We start from the raw sequence: 24,169 nt of genomic DNA on the forward strand, positions 1-24,169 counted from the left end.
GCTAAACACAGTCTGTTGTGATGGAAAGTCACTAACTTTCAGTGAAGGATCACACATACCCACATCATCAATAATGGAAACTTCCTAATGTCTTCATAAAGTAAATGTTATCATGGATTCCTTTTTTCCACACCAAACTTAATTCTCAGGTAGTATTTTAATAAATTTTATTGAGTCTTGAAAATTACATATAAATTCTTTTTTTAAATTTAGAAAGAATGGACAATAGTTTTCACAAATGATTAGGCATTATACTTGTTTGAAGAAGTTTTCAATAAAATACAATACAGTTAAAATAGTGCAATAATTCCTCATATATTTGTCATCCAATTTCCACAATTTTTTTCCTCCCAATAAGCACAACAAATTACTTAGAAGCAAATTTCAGACACTAATATTTCATATATAATTATCCCATGTATATATCTAAAAGATAAATACATTCTTTTATATACATAACCAAATTTTACATCACATCCTCAATTCCAAATCAAAAGTAATTCATTTGTTAATACCATCAAACATTTAATTATTGTTTACCATTCTTAAATTACCACAATTCAATGAATATATAAGATAAATTACGGAATACTTTAGTCACACTAAAAAGTGCACATCTGACTCCTTAAAATCAATACCTTTCTACATTCTTTGACCTCTGGCAACTACTGATCAGTTTTAAGTTCCTAAATTTACATTTTTGAGAATGTCACATAAATGAAATAACATAATATGTAGCTTTTTGAGTTTTCCAGCTAAATAAAAAAATCATTTGATCATATATACTGGGTCTGTTCCTGCATCTTCTATTCTGTTTTATTGGTTTGTCTATTGTTATACCAAAACCACATTGTCTTGATTACTGTAATAAATCTTGACATCAGGTAGGATAAGTGTTTGAATTTATTCTTGTTTTAAAACTTTTTTTAAGGAGGGAAAAGGTATTTTTAATTATTTTTATTTCTGTATTAACTTTAGAGTTAGCTTTTATTAAAAATAAATAAATTAATTAATTAATTAAAAGAACCAGCTGGGATTTTGATGGGGATTGCATTGAATCTACATGTCATTTAGGGGAGAATATATCTTCACAATATTCAGTCTTTCAATTTGCTAACATAGTTTTTCTTTTCACTTGTTTAGCCTTTTATTTTTGTCTGATGTTTTGCAGTTTTCAGCATATAAACCTTATAGATATTTTTAGCTATATACCTAGATATTCCAAATTATTTGTTGCTACTGTAGATGATACCTCAAAAATTTTCAATTTTCAATTGTTCTTTGATAGTGTTTAAAAATACAAATGATTTTTAAAAATTAACTAACTTTGTAAATTGTTATGTTGCCCATATACTTATTAGTTTTAGTAGCTGTTTTTTAAGATTTTTTTAGCAATTTCTATGTAGATAATCATGTCATAGACAAATAGAGAAAATTGTATTTCCTTTTTCCCAATACCCATGTATTTAAAAAATTTTTTTTATTCTATTGGATGGACAGGACCTTGTTCAACTGTTAAAGTGACAATAATATATACTCTTCATTTGTTCCCAATCTTAAGGAAATACCATTGTCTTTTACTGTTACATATGAGGCTAACTGTTGGATTTTTGAAGATGCATTTTATTAGATTAAGAAAGTTGCCTTGTGACCCCCCTTTTCTTTTTGCTGAAAATTCTTATCATGAAGAAATATGGAAATTTATCTAATGCTTTTTCTGTATCTATGAAGTGATTATTATTTTTTTCTTCTTTAGCCTATTGATATGGTGAAGTGCACTGTTTAGTTTTTTTTTTAAATGTTTAACCAATTTTGCATTTCTTGGATAAACTTACTTGATCATGATATATTAATCTTTTAATAAGTTGCTGATTTGATGGATTAATATTTCATTAAGGATTATTGATTGTATATTATGAAGGATAGCTACACTTATTTTTCTTTTAGTCATTATATCTTTGTCTAGTACAATCATAAAAATATAAATAATCTCTCTTGGAGAGCAGGGAATGTATTCAAACAGGGAGGAAGTAGAAGAGGTCAGGATAATGTAGATGAATGTTAGGTCTTGAAGAATAAAGTTTTGAAAAGACAGGTAAAATCACAGGAGAGGGTAGAAATTATTAACTGTACTTCTAAAATGCGTGCTTTAATAACTCTAGTACCCTAGAATGGACGAGTACATCAATTTTAGAAATGAATAAAAATTTAGAGTCCAGCAGGGGAAATGTCATAAAAATAAGTCTAATAAGAGTATATAAGAATGCTAAAAGATGGTTAATGCTAAAAGATGGTTTCTAAAGCAAGCTAGAAAAAAACCAAAACATAGCCACTACTCTAATTTAGTAAAACCAAATTAAGGATACCACAGATTAAAATAAAAATATTCCAAACAAGTATTATAATCCTTTGCAACACCCAATATGTAGAAATAGAGTTAAGATCAATATACTAGGTAAACTATATAAGCCTTTTTTGCAGTAGCCTACAAACTTTGGTGGAGTCAAACGTTAGAATTTTTAAATTGATTTTATTGGTATGATAAATAGTCTATCAGGTACTACTGAGTGTATACACTACCCCCAAATCTGTGAATATGTGTAGTCAAATGAATTTAAATTATAAATGAAGAACAGATTTTACCAAGATGAAATCTGAAATGAGTGCTTACTACAAAAGTGACTGCTTCCTTTAATGTAAGATATCAGCGAAATTGGAAAAGCTGATGGTCAGGTTGAAGGGAAGCAAAACACTAAACAGTCCTTTGAGGGTCACTAGAAAATCAAACCAGGCTAAATTTGGATTATTTATGCAGTTGCAATCTGAAAAAATACAAACAGAAAAAGAAATCTTGTCAGTTTTCCTAGTACTTGGTTTAAAAAAACCCTATTTCTGGAGTTCCCATTGTGGTGCAGTAGAAACGAATCTGACTAGGAACCATGCGGGTTCGATCCCTGGCCTCACTTAGTGGTTAAAGATTTTGCTTTGCCGTGAGCTGTGGTGTAGGTCGCAGAGGCGGCTTGAATCTGGCGTTGCTGTGGCTGTGGCATAGGCACCTCCATATGCCACAGGTGTGGCACTAAAAAGCAAAAAAAAACCCAAAAAAACAAAAAACCCTATTTCTCAGAGTTCCTGCTGTGGTGTAGCGTGTTAAGAATCCAACTGCATCAACTCAGGTTGCTGTGGAGATGTATGTTCAATCCTTAGCCTGCATCTCTAGCCTGGGAACTTCCATATGCCACAGGTACAGCCATAAAAGTTAAAAAAAAACAAAAAACCCTATTTCTCTTTTGATAAAATTCCAAAACTGGTTACATAAAGGGATATGCAACGCCATGACTGTATTCTTGAACATGATACCATCCAAATGACTGAAAATAATTTTATCAGCAAACAGGTGCCTGAATTATTTGTAATTATGTTATTTCATCTTGCTGATAGACAACCTAGCCAAATGGATTGAGACAATTTTCCAAATTGTTATCTGTTTCTGTCAACTTTAATTAACCTGCTATTATGCTGGTAAGTGTTTAATCTGGCTATGGAAAGAACAAAGAGAGTACATCTACATTTCCCAGCCAACCGTCTAACTATATGAAGCTATCTGACTGTGGTTAATGAATAGCTGATGGAAATGCTACACACTACCAGGTATGGCCTGCCAAATCTCCTGGCAGTGTCCAGTCCCCCCATTCATTTCAAAGCCAGATGCAGAAGAACCAATGAGAAAACTTCAGAATCTACTAGAGGGAAGGGGCATGGATTACTGAATCACCACATGGAATCTGTCTGCTAGTTGGATTAGGTAAGAAATAAATATATCTGAGTGAGAAACAAATCTTTTAGTTTTAAGGCAACGAGACTTTAGGGTTGTTTGTTTGGGCACTGGCATTCTCTGATACCATGAAAAAAGAAATAAAATATTTTGGGTGATACAAATTCAGATTTCAAATATAATTAATCATTTGCTAGGCAAATGCAAAAAGAGAAGCTTTCAAGTTTTTACATCAGTTAAATAGTCACCTCATATTTTATATAATGTTTGCTTCAATGTTGAGAATAAAATAAAACCTGAATAGAGCATAAAAAAAGCAACAGATAAAGAAAGGAATAAAACATTTTTTAAGAAAAAATCCAAAAAATGGGATGATTTCACCTATGGAAGGTATACAATTTTGTGCCTTCAAGAATATTTTGGGCTAAGCATCAGGACTATAAATTCAGCCAAAGACTATTAAGATTATTAGAGATCATTAAAAATAATAAAAACAATTCACATAAAGCCTTTGATAAGAGAATAACGAAATAATACATGATCTGGCCAAAATCTAACTGATATGGGAATGAAACATGGCAACCTTACCCCTAGCTTGAAGGCAGTTGACAAATATAATGACTCTAAGCTTTGGTTTAGGGGTTAGAAGAAGATGTCCAGGATTTGCCTAAAGTAGAAAATGAAAAGGCAGAAAGGATAAAAATGAATGAAGTCAAAAATCAGAAAAAGGGAAATGAATAAACCCAGAGTAAATTATTGGAAATATTAAAAATAAGAAGTAAACAAAAAAAAATTGGCCACACCCAATGCATGTAGAAGTTCCCTGTCCAGGGACTGAATGCATGCCATTTCAGCAACCCAAGCTGCTTCAGTGAAAAAGGTAAGATTAATGAAATACAAAACAAAAGGGAATCAACAAAGTTCAAAGTTGGTTCATGAAAGGAAATCTAATAAAATAGACTAAAGGGGCTGAGGACAACCCAATTGAAAAATGGGCAGAAGACCTAAACAAACATTTCTCCAAAGAAGTCATACAGAGGGGCAACAGGCACATGAAAAAATGTTCAACATCACTAATAATTAGAGAAATGTAAATCAAAACTGCAATGAGGTACCACCTCACACCAGTCAGATTGGCCATCATTAACAAGTCAACAAAGAACAAAAGCTGGAGAGGGTGTGGAGAAAAGGGAACCCTGCTACACTGTTGGTAGGAATGTAAGCTGGTACAAACACTATGGAAAACGGTATGGAGGTTACTCAAAAAACTAAATATAGAACTACCATATGACCCAGCAACCCCACTACTGGTATATATCCAGACAAAACATTCATTCAGAAATATGCATGTACTCTTATATTCCTCATAGCACTATCCACAGTAGCCAAGACATGGAAACAAACTAAATGTCCATAGACAGATGAATGGATGTGGTACATGTATAAATGGAATAACGCCATTTGCAGCAACATGGATGGAACTGGAGATTTTCATACTAAGTGAATTAAGTCAGAAAGAGAAAGACAAATACCATAATGATGTCACATATGTGGAATATAAAGTATGGCAAAAAAGATCATATCTACAAAACAGAGACAGATCAAGACCATAGAGAGGAGACCTGTGGTTGCCAGGGGGGATGAAGTGGGATGGAAGGGGAGTTTGAGGTTGGCGAATGCAAACTTTAACACTGGGAATGGATGGGCAGTGGAGTTCTACTGTACAACACAGGGAACTGTGTATGACTGGCTCACTTTGCTGTATAACCAATTAAAGCAGCATTGAAAATCAATTATACTTTGATGAAAAAAACACTAAACTTCAATGAGATTTAATTAGTTAATATATAATAATCAACTTCATGCTAATACATTTGAAAGTTCATATGAAGTTTCTTTGAAGAAAATTCTTAGTCCTCATGGTACCAGTAATAAGTTTTAACTTCTCAGAGCATATGATTCTAATATTGCACCAACTGTTCTAGAAAATAAGGAAATGACATGTGTATATCAATGGTACTTAACAAGATTAACATAACCTTGTTATCAAAAACAAATAAGGAATGTGCATTAAAATAAATTTACATACAAATTTTACACAAGAACATAAATGCACAAGTGCAAACCTAAATATTAACAAACCAAACTCAATAATGAATTTAAAAGATAATATATAGTCTATCTTTTTGGGTTTATTTTGTGTATTCAAGTTTATTTAAAATTATAAATCGATTAATACAATATGCCATGTTAAATATGAAGGAAATAAAACAGATCTCAATAAATGTAAATGAAAATTATCTGTTTTGCTTGTACATGGCTTTGGGCACATACATGTTTGATACTTTTGAATATATACATAGTGGTAAAGTTTCTGGTTCATGGGGTAAATGTACCTTCAGCTTCAGGAGATACTACAAAGTAACAAATATCTTCTCCCAATCAAGATGCTATCATAAGGATATCCTTTGAGGAACAGGATTTGTAATCTTAATATAGTCTATTTTGTCAAAATATCTTTATGGAAATTTTTTTGTTTTCAACAAAATTTCCCCTTCCTTCTTCCCTCCCTTTGTCCCTTCCTTCCTAGCTTCTTTCCCTCTTCCTTTTTCTCTTTATTTTCTGCAATAGCTATTAATGTCTTCTAAGGTGAATTAAGATTGAGGTATTACATTTGCCTCAATAAACATCTATAAGGTGCAATTCCATTCTGGGGAATATGCTCATTATGCTCTGTCTCTGGAGTTAAGTCAAAAGAAACATGAATAACTCTATCAAAAATTTTAATCAAGCTTATGATAGCCCTTCACAATTAAATCTACTTCTACCGCAATAGAAAATAATTATGTTGTAAGACTATCACACATTATTTAGGAGCCATAACTCTCCATTTGCCATAATCTGTCCCTTACCTCAAAACATTTAAGTAGTTTTTTTGTTTAAGTACAGGTGATTTACAGTGTTGTGCCAATTTCTGCTGTACAGCAAAGTATCTCAGTCATATATATATATATTCACATTTTTATTATTATTTTCTGTCAAGATTTATCCTAGGAGATTGGATATAGTTCCCTGTGCTGTACAGTAGGACTTCATTGCTTATCCATTCTAAATGTAATGATTTGCATTTACTAACCCCAAACTCGCAGTCCATCCCACTCCCTCCCCGCTTCCCCTTGGCAACCACAATTCTGTACTTTATGTCTGTGAGTCTGTTTCTGTTTTGTAGAAAGGTTCAGTTGTCTGTCCCATATTTTAAATTCCACATGCAAGTGATATCATATGGTATTTGTCTTCTCTTTCTTAGTATGATAATCTCTAGTTGCACAAGATTATTTTAAGTTGTAGCTTTCTCAACCTCCCATCACCTAAGCTTAATAATAGTGACTATTGGAATCAATATGAATTTTTCAATGTGATATTATTTTTATGGTTGAATCAATTATTCATAAGTAAAAATGATGAACAAGACATTAAAAAGTAATAGGACTATTTAAATACCTATCCTGTAGCACATATTTACTAATCATTTGAAAAGCACTTAGATTTAAAAGAGTCTGTATTCTATGAATCATTTGCTGGATAGCTTTGGGCAAATCATATAACACTTCTGCATCTCAGTTTCATCATCTGAGTGTTGGATTGAACACTTGCTAAATTATGCAACCTCTGAATTATCCAGTAATATACTTATAAACTGCTTACTAGTCCTCATCTGTACAAAGATCACCTCAGTGAATGGGTTCCCAGATGTTCCTTTACAAACATATGTGAAAGGGTTTTCCTAAGATATATGTACACTCATAAGCGGAAGCTGAAACAGCCTCTATCAGTTTTCTAGGAGAGCTGTGACAAAGTACCACAAAATTGGTGGCTTAAAACAACAGAAATTTGTTCTTTGACAGTCTTGAGGCCAGACATCTAAAAATCAAGGTGTTGGTGCAGCCATGCTTCTTCTGAAAGCCCTAGAAAAGTTTCTTGTTCACATCTTTTAGCTTTTGGTAGTTGCGAGCAATTCTTGGTATTTATTGGCTTAAAACTGTGTCACTCTGATCTCTACCTCCATCTTCACATGGCCTCCTTCCCTTTGTGTGTGTCTGTGTACACTGTTCTCGTCTTATAAGGACCCCAGTCATTGGATATAAGGTCTACCCAAGTCTAGTGTGATCTCATCTTAACTAATTATATCTGCAGGGAATCTGTTTCCAAATAAGGTCAAATTCTGAGTGTTTGGTTTAATATGAAATTTGTAGGGGTATATTCAATGTATTACACAACCAAAATGTCCATTAACAGATAAATATGGAAAACATAACTCCATACAATGGACTGTTATTTGACAATCAAAAAGAATGAGGTGGTGAATGATACATGAAGATGGATGAACCTTGAAACCATTATGTAACTCAAGGAGGCCAGATACTAAACACTACATATTATATCATTTCATGTTTACAAATTGTCTGGAATAGGCAAATATATGGAGACAGAAAATAGATTAATACTTGCCCAGGACTAGCAGAGGAAAGTCACAGCATGTCGAGTGACTGTTAATGGTTATGGGTTTTATAATGGAGTGATGAAAATGTACTAAAATGATATCATGATGACAGTTGCACAACTCTGTGTATTTACTAAATACTGAATTGTATACTTTACAAATGAATTTTATGGCATGTATATTATATACCAATAAAAGTTGTCTAAAAATGGATGATAAACCTGGTTTTGTGTGTGGGGTTATGCCGTACTCCCGAAATATGTTTTGACCCTGGGATTATATCTTTTGGTTGTTGAAATTGAAAAAGTTGATATATACCCATGGATGTATGCTTGTATCGGACTTAGCTACTGAAAACTCTTATAATCTGTCATCTATTAATTTTGATAATGCTGAGGTTTGACAAATAGAATTCCTTTATTTTTATTCTAGCAAATGCATCAGTACTTTTCTTGATTTATGCTTTTGAAAAATTTTAAGACCTTTTTTATCCTTTATCAATAAAATGTTCTCTCATATATTAATATAACTTCCTTACAGTTTTTCTTTTCACATTTAGGTCTTTAGTTTATCTGAAGTCCAAGCTTTATATGTAATTAGATAGACATTTAATTGTATTTTTCTTCATCTTATGATACAATTTTTATAATATCATCTACTAAGCAATGCACACTGTAATGTTTAAGTGGTTACATGCACTTAGGTTGAAGTATTAGTTGGCTTTTCTTTTAATTGGTCTAGTCCTATGACATTGCCACCTTTTTTATTGCTATAATTTCATATTTTCCTATATTACTTCTTATATAGAATAGACTGTATTGTGTTATTTCCCCAGTAAAATAAAAGGCTCCCAAGGTTTGAAACCACATCTCATCATATTGATTCCCCAGCAACTAGCTCACAGTCAAGCATATGTTAGAAAAATCAGTAAGTATGAATACATGAAACAGCATGTAGAAATTATGTGTATAGTATCCAGTAAGACAAAATAAATAATCAATTGTGGTTTGGGAAAATTATACCAAGTGTATGTATTTTATAAGAAGGATGTAAGGTACAATGAAAATAAATGGTCATAGGGCAGAGTGAGATTTGTGAAGAGGAGAGACTGTATATATATTCACTCCTTCTTAAAAGACAAACCATGTCACATTGATATTATAAATCAGACTTAAAACATAATATTTTTTATATTCAAATTAATGCAATATTATGTTAGAATTATTATCCCATTATCTTATTAGCATTACATTTATTATAATTGAGGCATTGTTGATTTCAAGTTTGAAAATTAATACTAAACATTATTTTAAAAATCAGCTTTTAATTTGGGGATTTAAAGTTATAATGTACTAATAAAATTTTAGGTTCAGCCAACACTAATTGTTAATTGGACCCTGCAGATACAAAAATATGAAAACATATCATAAAGTTGTAAACAGTTTATATTTTAAGACTATATTTTATTTAAAAAGCAATATTAGGAATGACTTGCATTTTAACCTTTTTACATCAATCAAAGAATAAACAAAATTATAATTATTCTCCCTTGAAAAAGACTAGTTATATTTCTAAGGTATCTAGGGATTCCTCAAACTGATCCTTGTCTGGCATTTCTTATGTCTCTGTCAAGTTTCAGGTGTTCCATTAGCACCTGTTCTTGTACAGAAAATCATTACTTACTGTACACAATGTGTACCTCCACTCCTTCCTACTGAAACCACTTTTTGCAGTTGTACAAGCACAAAACAATACAATGTGCAAAAATGTCCAGAATGTAAGGAGGTTAATCTCATGTATTAGCCTACAGATTAGTGTGAAAGGAAACCAGACAGGTTCAAAGTTATAGTCTCAAGGTACACAGAAACTAAACAGAACTGTGAGCCACAAAAGGTTAGAGAGAGGAGCAGGGAGGGGAAAAAAAGATTAAGGGAATTAAAATAGGGGCTGGGCAATTTATTTAACGGGTATGTTGAATGTCTACCCTGAGCTTAACTTCATGCTTGGTGTTTTCATATAATTTTCTCATTTAACAGTCACTCAAATGCGACACAATATTATTTTCACCATTTAAATTCTATAACTTTCTTAGTTAGGTAACCAAAGCTTAGAATCAACACCTGTCTGAGTCCCAGAGACTGTCCGGGAAAACCTGAGTTAGGACCAGGCCTCCTGGTATTCCCTCCAGCAAGCTCTCCACTATAGCAAAGTTCAAGGCTAGATCTAAAGCACAAATATTTTCTTACAAGTGATAGCATAGTATTTGTAAATGTTATAAAATCGTGTACTCTATCAGTTCCACAAAATTCTATACCCAAATGTTCAAAATTTAGTGACTAGATTTTAGTTGACTTACCAGTGTATGAACAACTTTCTCAATTATTAACATGTACTTTTGGTTTTTATACATTTCACATCATAATTTTTAAAGTTAAAAAATGTATAATTACTTCAAATAACAAAAACACTAGCTTTGCAAACACATTCATTATGGGAATTTTTTTGTAAATAAAAACAACTTAGAAATGATTTTGAAGTTAATGCTGTTACAAGGGAAGCGTTTACAATTAGATAAAGCATGCAGTTTTCTAACAACTCAAGCAAATTATGGTATGCTTTCCATTAGTTCTTTTATGTGCTTCCTCAAAATCTAAAAATGAAGTCTAATATTTAAGATATTAAGAATCTAATTGGTAACAAGAGTGGTAGGTCAGCTGCAGGGTAGATAAAGTTTATTATTAGATATTGCAAATTTGAATATTTTAAATTACATTTTACTTTTATGCCCCTTTCTCTAAAGCATTCATTTTAAATATACAACAGCAACTTTCACATGTAATAGTCAAATAAAATTTTGTTACTTTTTTCCTCAGAAGGTATCTGTGTAATATTTGGTATTTCTATATTTTCCACTGCGGTTTTACTTTCCAAAAAAAAAGAGTTTATTTGGTTTAATATTCAGATAAGTTTAAAATTTTTCTAAGTGTGATTAAATAAACTGTTATCTAGTCTACTGAGTGCTTGAGGATTATCTTTTTTAGTAAATAGTCTTGCCCAACTATGATCAGGTATCTCTATTTTATGAGTTAGTAACACTAAGAAATATTATGTATTTTCATATAATTCACTTTAGCAGTACTTACTATATACTAGGCAAAGAATCTTATAGAAAATATTTGGCCTTTAAGTTGCGCACTAGCTCAGCATGGAAGCTCAATATAAATGATGGGAAAACTGAGGATCAGACTGGTCAAGTGAATTAAATAAGTCACACAGCTTGTAGGGAGCAGAATCATTATCCCAGTCTCCAGAGGATGAATAATTATAATTCTATAGTAAGTGCACAAAATACGTATAGTGGATAAAGTGTTGAAGAGCCATTCCTATGAAATATATGGAAGGTAGTTTTCCTAACAACTAGATGCCCAGTAGCATTAGTTGATAACCTCAGATTGAAACTAGAAAAGGGAAATAGATTGGAGGAAGGAAAGACAATCTTAAAAGCTGAAATGTGAGCCTTTGAATTTCTTGCTTCAAAAAAAATAAAGGAAAACTAAAGTCTACCACTATTGACACAAACCTGACTATTTGGCCTAATGCTTAAGTCAAAATGCTTGAGTCTTTTAAAAAAAACTTGTCAGTCAAAACAAGCTAGTTTTTTTTTTTTTAACCTTTTTTTTAAAGCTTGGCAGTGAAAACAAAATAGCAAATATAGGTCCAGTCTGAATTGTAGGTTTTTTCTTCTCTTATTCTAATGCCTGTATTAGGGAAATAATCTAAAATGTTGCTACATAAACCTAAAAATCATATATGCAATGGGCATTGACAATCTGACAAGAAGGTAATACTTTTCCAAATAATGAAATCAAACTATATAAGTTTCTACTCCTACATTAACCTAAAAATCCATAGTGGGGGTAGATTTTATATGACAAAGTCAATTGTTCACAGGGCTCATTTTTTAACCTCTGATGCAGAATATGGAATGCTGTTCAAATTTATAACAGAATTTCTGTACTTGACTGAAATCACAAGAATATAAATGAAAGACACTTTGTAGAGCATCCCACTGGGCACCTAAATGAATAAATCAATGGCAATTTAATATGTGCAGTGAGTTTGGCAGGAACCGAGCAAAGTAGATGATTAAAGGTTGAAACACAAGGCCTTGAGGAAAAAAGGTAAAAATAAAAAGGATAATTTCGCCTGGGGAAAAGCAAATGGTGGAGTAATTTAAGAATGATCTTCAGAGATATGAAGTCTATTTTAGAAATAGTGATAGCTGGTTGTTTCCTTTTTCCAAAGAGAAAAGAACAGAAAGAAATGGAGTCAATCTGTTGTAAGCCATAAAAAGGGAATATTTTAATCTGTAATAGTTACAAAATATTATTTTCCAGACTTTTCAGTAATAGTAACTGAATCTATTTCTTAGATATAAATATGTTTGCATACACATAATACACATGTATGTGTGTGTGGTAATAGAGAGTTTTAAAGTAGATAGATTCTATTGACAAAGCATTATAAATCAACTATAATTCTAAAAAATGGAAAAAAATTAAGTAGATAGATTCTGAATGATTATTTGTCAACCCCTGGGCTTGTAGTCTGTAATCTTTGCTGGTTGAGTATCTATTGTGGACTTCAGAAAATAAAGATTCCTCTTCCCATACTCAGCCTCTTTGTTGCAGAAATTCATGACCCCACTGAAGGTGAAAAGACCATCACCAACTTCAACCTTGAGTCAGAATAATACCATGTGTCCCTATTTGTTATTTGAGTTGAAAGTTATTATCAGATTTTCCAGGGTCAAGATTGTTAGCTAGAATAGTAGACGTAGACTTATTGAAGAATGGACAATTCAGGGATCAAATACTAAACTGAAAAACCAGTCCTTTTTTTTTTTTCTTTTTTCTTTTTTTTAAGAAGGATGGCTTCTTATACATAAAGAGCTTCCCTAGATGTGGTTTTACAATGTACTTTTAGACTTGGTATGTAAATTAATTTTATTTAAAGTGACATATTCCTTTAACTGAATAGCTCTCTGGTGTCCCTTTTTCTTTCTCAAACTTAATTCCTTCCCTTGAAGATGGGAAGAATGCTTTCTTTCCTGTCTACTTCAGAGTTCTTATGAGGGTTAAATAAGGTAATATTGTAAAAAAAATTTTTTTTTTGTCTTTTGTCCTTTTAGGGCCACACCCACGGCATATGGAGGTTCCCAGGCTAGGGATCTAATCTCGGAGCTGTTGATGCTGGCTACACCAGAGCCACAGCAACACCAGATCCGAGCTATGTCTACAACCTACACCACAGCTCACGGCAATGCCAGATCCTCAACCCACTGAGAGAGGCCAGGGATTGAACCCACAACATCATGGTTCCTAGTTGGATTTGTTTCTTCCATGCCACTACGGGAACTCGATAATGTGAAAAATCTTTAAAAACTATAAACTTCTAGAAATATTATGCAATCTTATCATGATTTTATTTGCCCTCTGTGATAGGTAAAATCTTTTTGAAATCCTTGCCCTGGCGATCTCGGATCAGCTGCTATGCTCATTTGCTTGTTTTGTATTTGAAAAGAATTTGACACACGTAAGTCATGTTATTGGACCAATAAAATGATCAGAAGGTGTTTGAGTAATGCTTAAACCAAATCATTGTAAGAAGTCTCTTCATGGTAGTTTAGTTGCAATTTACAGATCCCTGCCTTGGCAAATGTGAGAGGAAGTAGAATTCATTGAAGAAAAACCAAAGACCTTGGCTAGCACATGGCAAGAGCTAATCTAGCCTTTCAAATGTTGAGGGAGCAGAATAAGCCAAGTTTCTTATTGCTGCTTTGGTCAATCAACTCCATTCCCCTTCCCCATATCTGTGTTAACTTAGCTTATGATTCAAAGTCTTGGTAGAGTCTGATAGGCTTAACTGGGTTTGCCTGTCTATATCTTGTCTAGGAACAGACAATGACTATTAATGATACTGTCTCCAAGAATGCAAACAAGAAGGAAGAAGTTGTTTGGGGGGGAGGTTGTTACTAGAAGTGAGAACAGTGAATACTTAAAATAACAACTACAACTAAAATGTCTACCAGTAAAATAGGGACTTAGGGTCTTACGGCTTGTTGCAGTGTGAATCTTTGGCCTTCAGTGATAGGTTCAACCTCCAGTTCCTCTTCCCTCTCCAGATATCAGGGAAAAGGACTGAAAGTTCCATCTTTCTATTTTTGGTTATTTCCCCTAGCAACCAGCACCCATCGTTAGGTGCTTTCCAAAACTTACCTCATTGTTAACATAAACCCAGTTGTTGTGGAAAGGGGCTTTTTTATGAATAATAAGACACCCATTTTACCATTAAGACTCTGAAGTATTTTCAGGTACTGATAATAGGAGACCACACACTAAAACAAAAGATGATCTCATTGCTCTTATTGTTCAGGAAATTCCAAGTGTTTGGGGAGTTGTGAGCCAGGAACTGTGAGCCAGAAATTGTGGACAAAGTTTTAATATATATAATAAATATATATTTGGTCATTCAGATCTGAAAAAAAAAAGATTATAGCATGATTAATAGTCTAATAGTTCACTGTCCTGGCTTCAGAGGTTAAGCTGAAGGATTGTATGAGAGAAAGAGAGAGAGAATTAACAAGTGTGAAATTTATAATAATATATGATAATACTGCCAAAGATATCAATAAAAGTAATAAACAGCAATTGATACTTTTACAGACCAAGAATAACAAGAAATAGAATTGTGGAGAATTTAGGACTTGAATCCCTTAGTACTTTAAAAAAAATTTATTTTGGACTTCAATTTCTCCTGAGAAATGGAGAAATGAAGTGGAAATATAAATGAAGTAGATGTCTCAATATGCATATGTCTCAAAAACCTAATATGACATGGAAAAAAAAATAGATGTATCTGTAAGATCAGAATAATATAATACAAATGAAAGCATAAGATATATCACTACACTGTGTTTATAAATGAACATATTTAGAGAAATTATTAAAATATGTACTGGAGGAATACATACTGAATTCTAGATAATGATTTTCTCTGGGGATAGGAATAAAGAAATAGGATTTTAGAAGTATATGAAAGAGATTCCAACTTTATCAGTAATATGTTATCTCATTTATCATAAAAGGTCAGAACAAAATATGGACAATGCTAATACCTTTTCCCCTTGAAGTAGTGAGTATAAGGTTGTTCGCTGAAGATCGTGTTTTCCAAGTTAAAGAAACCATGGAGATTTCATTTATTCCTTTCCTTAGAAAGTAGGGACTTGATGTTCACATTTAGGGCATTTTCATGCTCCTAAGGCTACATTATTTAGCCATTTTTATACTATGATCTGAGAGCTTATTGCATGACCTTTTGTGCGCTAACATATTTTGGACAACATTGCCAAGTATAATTTGAATTTGGAAAAATATAAAGAGAATTACCAGCCAAGAGTTCATTTTATGTTTGGATTTAATATAATTAGACTTTCTTCTAGTCTTTCTATAAGGCTTCAGAGAGCAAACAATTAACTGCTCACACAGAAAAGAGCAGTTGTTACCACTCAGAAAGTAGCCCTCAAAGATAGAAGTATTTATTGGATAAACTCTTTATTCTCTTACCTGACAGTTCAGCTACATTGTTGGGTGGGTTCAAGTTAGAAGAATAGAATGCCAACTAGCCTGTCTTTCCCTTTCTCCATATCATTTTAACTTGGTTCATAATGTAAGAACTTTGACTTAAGGGAAGGTTAGGGAAAGAGCTTCCTTCTTTCTCTCTAGACCTCATATTTGCTCTATTCCTTAGAAGGAGTGGTGACTTTGAGTGCATCAGTTAAGCCTATTGAAATTTGAAATGATTGACAAGAAAATAATACACATGTAATGCTTTGATGGAAGTGAGGGTTATAGCACTGAAGGAGAAAGCACAGACAATCATGAAAATCTGAGATATGCAGTTTCAATTTCTAAGATCTGTTTTTGATCATGCTTCATGATTAGATCACAAACCACAAAATATGTTTCATACCTCGGTTTCACAGACATGGTCTCATTCAAGGAGGGATCTTTTGTATCCCATCTGATCACTTAGCCAAACCAGGCTAGAAAGAAAACCAATATAACATAACAAAAACCAAGTGAAGAACATCAATCTGTATATTTTTCCCGAACAAAGCAAAGATAATATACATACTCCTACCTGTTGGACTCTTGTATGTAACTGCATTGACTAACGGTTGATACATTTTAGTTAGGTTCGGTCAAAAGTCAGTACAAACCATCAGAAATTCACCTTGTACTTGTAAGGCTGGGCTCTGTGGTAAGTAAGCATCTTTCTTCTCATTGTTTCATGGTGTGTTATTAAAAACTCCGAAGCATAAGGCTTTCTGACCAGAATTTCCCCTGTGACCAAGGAGGTAAGACAGTTTGATAAAGCAGGATTTAGTAGAAACCAGATTTTAGACAGCATGTAAGAACACTCTCTAATCTTATCTGCACTTCTTATATACATAAAAAGAATCAGTTTTTTCATCTTTAAGAATAAATTTCCACCCTGGTGGGAGCAGTATCACCCTGTTAAGGAGGTATGGCTTAATGTTTGTGAGATTCATCCACATCATTTAATGGTGTTGTTGAATTAATATTATTTACACTAATTGTCTGATAGTATTTTGTTGTGGGAACACACTATGTTTATTTATCCATTCTACAGTTGGTGAAAAGGTAATCATTTCCAAATTTTGGATATTACATGTGTTCTTGTACCTTTTTTGGTAACATGTACATAATTCTGTTGGAGTGGTATTCTTGGATATTCATGTATCTAGCTGTAGTAGATTGTGTCAAATAACTTTCCAAATTACATTTTTATAAGAAGTTTATGGGAATTTCAGCTATTGCATATCCTCACCAACACTTTAATATTGTTAATGTTTTAAAATGTTAGTTATTTTGGTGGGTGTATGATGGTATCTTTTTGTGGTGGCTTTAATTTATATTTATTTCCTTGATGAGTAATGATGGTGAGCTTTTTTTTTTTTTTTTTTTTTTTTGACCGCCACCATGGCATTGGGAAGGAAGTTCCTGGACCAGGGATGGGACCCATGTTACAGTAGTGACCCAAGCCACCACAGTGACAATGATGGATCCTTATCCCACTGAGCCATCAGGGAACTCCCTGCTATATATGGAAACATTTTAAAAAATTAAGGCATGGAGTAATAAGTATAGTACAATAACTTTCTGTGTAAAAACAAACTTATGTAGGTGTATGCGTATTTCTCAAACAGTAAATTGGAGGGAGGGATATACAAGAAACTGGTAACAGTACTTGCTTCTGGGGAAGGAAACTAGGCTCTGTGGGGGTCAAGGAGAGAAGACAATTTTAATTCTATTTTGTTCACTCCTTTTAAACTTTTATTGTATGAATGTACTACCTTTGCAAAAAGAAAATTAAAAGAGGTTACACTTAAACATGGGAAATGTATTCATCATTGGAAAGATGTAGGCAATTGTTAAACTAAGCCTAGAATTTAAGTGTTATATAAAATAGGCCTAAGATGTTTAATGTCAACTGAAAATAAAGTCATCTTAGGTTAACAGCTCTTATGGCCTTATAAATATCAAGACAGAGCTAAGGTAAGTGTTCCTTTAAATGAAATCATGACTAGTATGGTTAAGTACTATTGTGTCTTTTCCGAAAAAGTGTAAACTTGCATTTTCTCCCATGATTTAATCCACAGCTTTAAAATGCATATGCTAATAAACTATGCATAAACAAGAATTTGAAAAGCCTATGTTTTACTCCCTCTTTACATTACTCCTGATTCACTCAATGGCTTTGAATACCTAATATAGCATCTTCCAAATTTCAGTATTTATTATGTATATGTAGAAATACTTATTGTTGATAAGTAATTACATAATTTAATATGTAAATTTAGTCAATACTTATTGACCTCACAATAGTGGATAAGCAAATGCTTTTTTTTATTTTTGAAGATAATGTCATGAAGTAAATTGTTCCCCAGGGTGATATGAAATGTTTAATCACAAAGAGGGCACAGTGATGATCTTTGCTTACTAGATGGGGTGCATGTCTCACTGTGGCTTGAAATCAGGGATGTCTTCACACTGATTAAGATTATAAGAAACTGAATTGTGTGATCTTCATATATATTTACCAGAATGATAATTTGTTAATTTGTACTGAGAAAAATAAATAATGTCCTTCTCCTTAAGGGAAAAAAGAAAAGTGGCTCAAATTAGGAAAAGAAAGATTGGTTGACTCAAACATGATTTATCTCTATAATAGAGAATTTTTAAATGAGAATCCCAAGATACCTTTGACAAGCAGCTAGTGGTATTACTAAAAGTCTCTTCCTTAAACTCATGTTCACTGCTTCTGTTACTGACAAGAATTGTTAACACAATATTTTCTCACAAAAATAACTCTTGCAGTATTGCACCTGACAAATCTTCCTGTTGGTTAGCCACCCATTCAGTCTTATTCACTGGAGTCCATGTTCTCTTGGCCTCTTAACTACCTGTTTAAGCCCTCTTCTTTATGTCATGCAACAGCATCTCCGGGCAACAATCCTACTTAGTGCTAATAAGACCTCCTGACATTGTCATTTCAATCCCTTGCCTTGATACTTACTGTATCATTCATGAATGCCATATGATTTCTTTCAACATCTGCCTGAACTGGCATCTGCTAGCTTGTTGTGTAAGATTGCTCTAGGATCGCCCACCTATTTTTTTTACCAACAGTTGGGAAGCTTTTTACCCAGCTCTGAATTTGGTGCTTAAAAGTAGAAAATAGGGGAGTTCCTGTCGTTGCTCAGTAGTAACGAAATTGACTAGTATTCATGAGGACGCAGGTGCAATCCCTGGCCTTGCTCAGTGGGTTAGGAAATGCAGCGTTGCTGTGAGCTATGGTATAGGTTGCAGTCGTGGCTCAGATCTGGTGTTGCTATGGCTGTGGCCTAGGCCAGCAGCTGTAGCTCTGATTCAACCCACAGCCTGGGAACTTCCATATGCTGTAGGTATGTCCCTAAAAAGACAAAACAATACATCTATACATACAAAACCTAGAAAACAACCTATTTTTTTAAAAAAGTAAAAAAAAAAGTAGAATCTTAAGAAAAATGTTGTATGTATTAATGACATTGCTAAGGGAATTTTGAAGTAACTATAGAATTTATTGTCCATACGAGGAAATTTGAGGATAAGTGAAAAAGTTTTCAGTACTTAAGTTGTGACAACAGACCTAACCAAGGGTGTCCAAGACCAACGGGAACATATGGTTACTCAATAACTCAACATTTCAGAAGGGAGCTTTCAAAGCAAGCCCTAGTACTTTTTTATCTTCCCACAACTTAAACTGATTTATCATAGCTGCCATGAGATGATTAATTGTGCCCAAATAACTTTACATAGACAAGAAAAAGATATTGAAAGTAAAAGCATCCAGGAGCCTTCGCATTTATTTAATATTAAGATAAAACTGCTTTATCCACTACTGTGATCATAGCAGGTCGTCCTATGAGCACGTCACTGATCCAGGATATAAGCACCTGGACTCCAGATGATATGTTTGGCCAGCTGGGCAACCTCACCAGCAGAAGGTGAGCCATGGAGCCAGATGGGCATCTTGATAATTAGAGCCCAAAAAATAAACTGGCAACTGGCAAGAGCCTCTACTGCAAGTCCTTGAAAGAACTTCAACATCCTTCAAAAATTGGAGCATCTTACCACCCAAATGAACTATCAGGATTATACTTAATTTGCCTTAACTTTCATGCCATTTTGCATATGCTACTAATTAACTTGTTTTTGCACTTTATCATTTATTGAATGTCTTTTAGTCTGAAATGTAGGAGGCTTGCCATTACCAGAGAGATTTCGGAGAGGTGCATCAGGCTGTGAAAACTATAACATTTCACCTTGTGTACCTGATTTCTCTAGCAAAAGCTCATGTAACATAAATTCAGGCATAAATTCCTTCTGTATGGAATTTTTAGAGTTTGTCTTGGTGTTCCACATCTCCATGACATCAGTCACCAAAAAGCAATCCTAAGATGCTAGACCAGAGGGAGAGGCAGGAGCGGAGATACCACTGGCAAAATAGACTATGTTAATGTAGTTGCCTTTTCAACTTTACTGAAAATTATTTGGCATTTACTTAACCAAAAATATCACCCTATGTCTGTGATCTCAAATATCCTCCAAGAATTGAGATTTCAAAGTGACAGGGTCACATGAAATAAACATGTATTTATACATGTATATTCATGAGCTTTTAATACTATTATAAAAATATAAATATAAAATTCCATTATCACTATTAACAAAGTAATTGATGAAGGAATCATTTGATTCCATCTAGTTTAATTTGAGAAAAGCATTAAAATAGATTGTTATTCTAACCTTGTTAGTCCACTTAATGGAAAATTTAAATGAATTTTTTTTTTATCGGTGTCTTTTGAGGTCAAAGAGAATGTAAGGACATGGTCCTATTTTTCAAAGCACCTACTATGTGCTGAGTCAGTGTCAGATAGTTGATGAGAAGTGCCTAATATAATCTTTAAAACAACCCTGAAATATGTATCATTTTATCCCCAATCCCCATTTTGCAGCTAAAGAAAATATCTTAATATGTTAATTAATTTGCTTAATGTTGTATAATCAGTAAGTGAAAGAGTAAACAATCAAATACAGGTTTAACTTTAAATCCTCTAACTTTCAACTGCAGAAGGAGATCCATCATTTCAAACCCTTAATTTCCAAGATGAGAGCATTATGATCAACCCAGGTTAGATGATCAGTTTAAGGTCACACAACAAGTATTTACTAGCAACCCTCCTGACCCTCTGTCTACAGCAAAAATGTACCCAAGTTAATGACATTTGATTAGCTTAAATAATTTTGTGAATACATTTTATTGAATGACACAATACATATAAATATATGAGCAATATGGCTTAAACATAGCCTACTCCAAAAAATTTAGTTTGCTTCTTGCACTAAACTCTTGGTGCTAATATGTTTGGAAAGGTGTTATCCATCATTACCTTACTAGAAACCTTACACGGTAATATTTATTATAAAATCGTATCTCTTGTCTTATTCTAATTTGTTAATACTAGATATTATAGAGAAAGTGTTTCTGTTACATAATTCCTGAATTTTTCAGCTGGAATAAATAACCCCTTAGGTCATCATTGTGTCTATAAAGATGTTTTAGTTTAGAAGTTAATCTTGCTATATCATAGAATTTTATAGTGATGAAAATTATATCCTGGATAGCTATATTTCATAAAAAATATTCTTATAAATGTTAAATTGGCTTGGTCACATAGGAAATAAAATTGTGTCTTTTACAGCTCATTGTTCTCACTGATATTTTCATAGCAATCGGGTTAATGATACTCTATATTTTCTACCTCAAAATAATAGTCACAGAACTGTGGAGCTTTGGGAAGCCTCAGAAAGCAATGAGATCTAACTTTTTGTTTTGTAGTGAAGAAAACAGAGGTGAAAAGGTCTAAATGGTCTGCTCAGGTATCTGGAATCAAGATCTCTAGACTTCTCTCTCTGAGTACTTTGCACTGGAATTTAGCTACAAGATCAGAGATTCCTTGCAATTCTGTAACAAGGCCTTAAACAGCAATGCTGCACTTTGTAAAAGTTCATTGCCAATCACACTACTATTTTAAAAGCAATTATAATCCTCACTTCAATATTGCAAGGTTAAGGTATTCCCGGCCTCTGAATATCTGTTAACAACTGAAGAAACATTTCCAGTGATAGCATCTAAAACACAGATTTAGCTGTTGCTTTATTCTCAGTCCTTGAAATAGCTTAGTAGGTCAAGAGAAAAAAAAAATCTATTGACTATTTTAAAGTGAAAGGACATCAATGTACCATATCTTACTGTGCAAGACCAAGATCAAAGCACATATCCATAGCCTCAGAATATTATACCTTATGTTTGAATGAATGCACACTGCACAAACAACAGTAGTAATCATTTCTGGCTATCTTCTGTGAGGAACACTGTCTTTTTATTATTAACAACACCTCAGTAAATATATCAGTAAAAATGAGTTATTTAATATATAACATTAAAGTATAATCAATTATCGAACTTTCTTTCCATTGCTAAAATGCAAACAAACTTTATGAAGTAGTATAATTGAGACTCCAATACCAATGACGATACTAGTCCCTCCGTCTTGGATTATTGCTACTACCAGTGGCTGAGACTAGGGAACTCTTTTCTGAGTTTCAGAGTAAATAGTCCAACTCATTCGTTTTTTATAGATTCCAACTCTCTTTGGTATTAAGGCATTACCACATACCTACAATGAAATTAAAATATTTAGCAACAAAAAGTATAAAAGTAGGAATTAATTTAAGTGACTGTGATAGTTTTGTATTATAACCATGTGAATGAGCCATGTTTAAATGGATTCCTCAGCCCCCGCCTAGCCTTCAGAAAACTACATCACTGGATGATGTTTCATCTGGAACATCATCAGAGGCCCTGAGTCACAATCGTCTAGCTAAGCCCCTTCCCAAATCCTGTACCATACAAACCTCAAGATAATAAAATATTTGTTGTTTTAAACAGCTAGAATTATGGGAGACTTAAGAGATGATTAATGTAGTAGTCAATTGGGAGTGTATAAGAGCGTGTTATGGACTGAATGAGTTCCCATCAAAATTCACATTCTGAGGAGTTCCCATTGTGGCTCAGCAGTAACGAATCTGACTGGTATCCATGAGGATTTGGGTTCAATCCCTGGCCCCACTAGTGGGTTAAGGATCCAGCATTGCCCTGAGCTGCAGTATAAGTCACAGAGGTGGCTCAGATCAGGTATTGCTGTGGCTATGGCTATGATCCAATGTTGCCGCAGCTGGGCTCTGGTTGCAGCTGCAGCTCTGATTCAACCCTTAGCCTGAGAACTTCCATATGCTGTGGATGTGGCCCTAAAAAAAAGACAAAAAAGAAATCACATTCTGAAGCCTTAACCTCTAATGTGAGATCAAGCTTTTAAGGAAGTAATTGAGGGTGAGATCATAAGGGCAATCTGATAGACTGATGTCCTTTTGGAAGAGAAAGAAACACCAGAATTCACTCACCAGAACTCTCTTTCTCTCTTTGAAAGTGCACAGAAAAAGGCCTTGTGGAGTTCCAGTCGTGGCACAGTGGTTGACGAATCCCACTAGGAACCATGAGGTTGCGGGTTCGGTCCCTGCCCTTGCTCTGTGGGTTAACGATCCAGTGTTGCCATGAGCTGTGGTGTAGGTTGCAGACGCAGCTTGGATCCCGCGTTGCTGTGGCTCTGGCGTAGGCCAGTGGCTGCGGCTCCAATTCGACCCCTAGCCTGGGAACCTCCATATGCCGCTGAAGCGGCCCAAAGAAATAGCAAAAAGACAAAAAAAAAGAAAAAAGAAAGGCCTTGTGACAACACAGTGAGAAGGTGGCCATCTGCAAGCCAAAGAGAGAGGTCTCAGCAGAAACCAATCCTTTTGGCACTTGATCTTGAACTTCCAACTTCCAAAATGATGAGCAAATACATTTCTATTGTTTATGTGACACAGTCTGTGGTATCTAGTTATGGCAACCCAAGCTGACTAACACAGAGCCGTTCTATAATTAAGCTTAGAATTATTTATAAACAAATCCAGCTATGTATTAGTCTCAGATACCAATAGAACTAAAACTATCTAATACCTGTAAATTATCAGTGTCCTTCACATTCTCCTTGTTGGTTAAAAATCTTTCCTTATTTCCATTCTGTTTCTATACTTGTCTAATATGGAAAGAGGGAGAATGAAGGAGAGAAGGAAGGAAAAACCTGGAAAGCCCACGTTTGCCTT

This window comes from Sus scrofa, chromosome 5, assembly GCF_000003025.6.
Source record: "Sus scrofa isolate TJ Tabasco breed Duroc chromosome 5, Sscrofa11.1, whole genome shotgun sequence".
NCBI lineage: Eukaryota > Metazoa > Chordata > Mammalia > Artiodactyla > Suidae > Sus > Sus scrofa.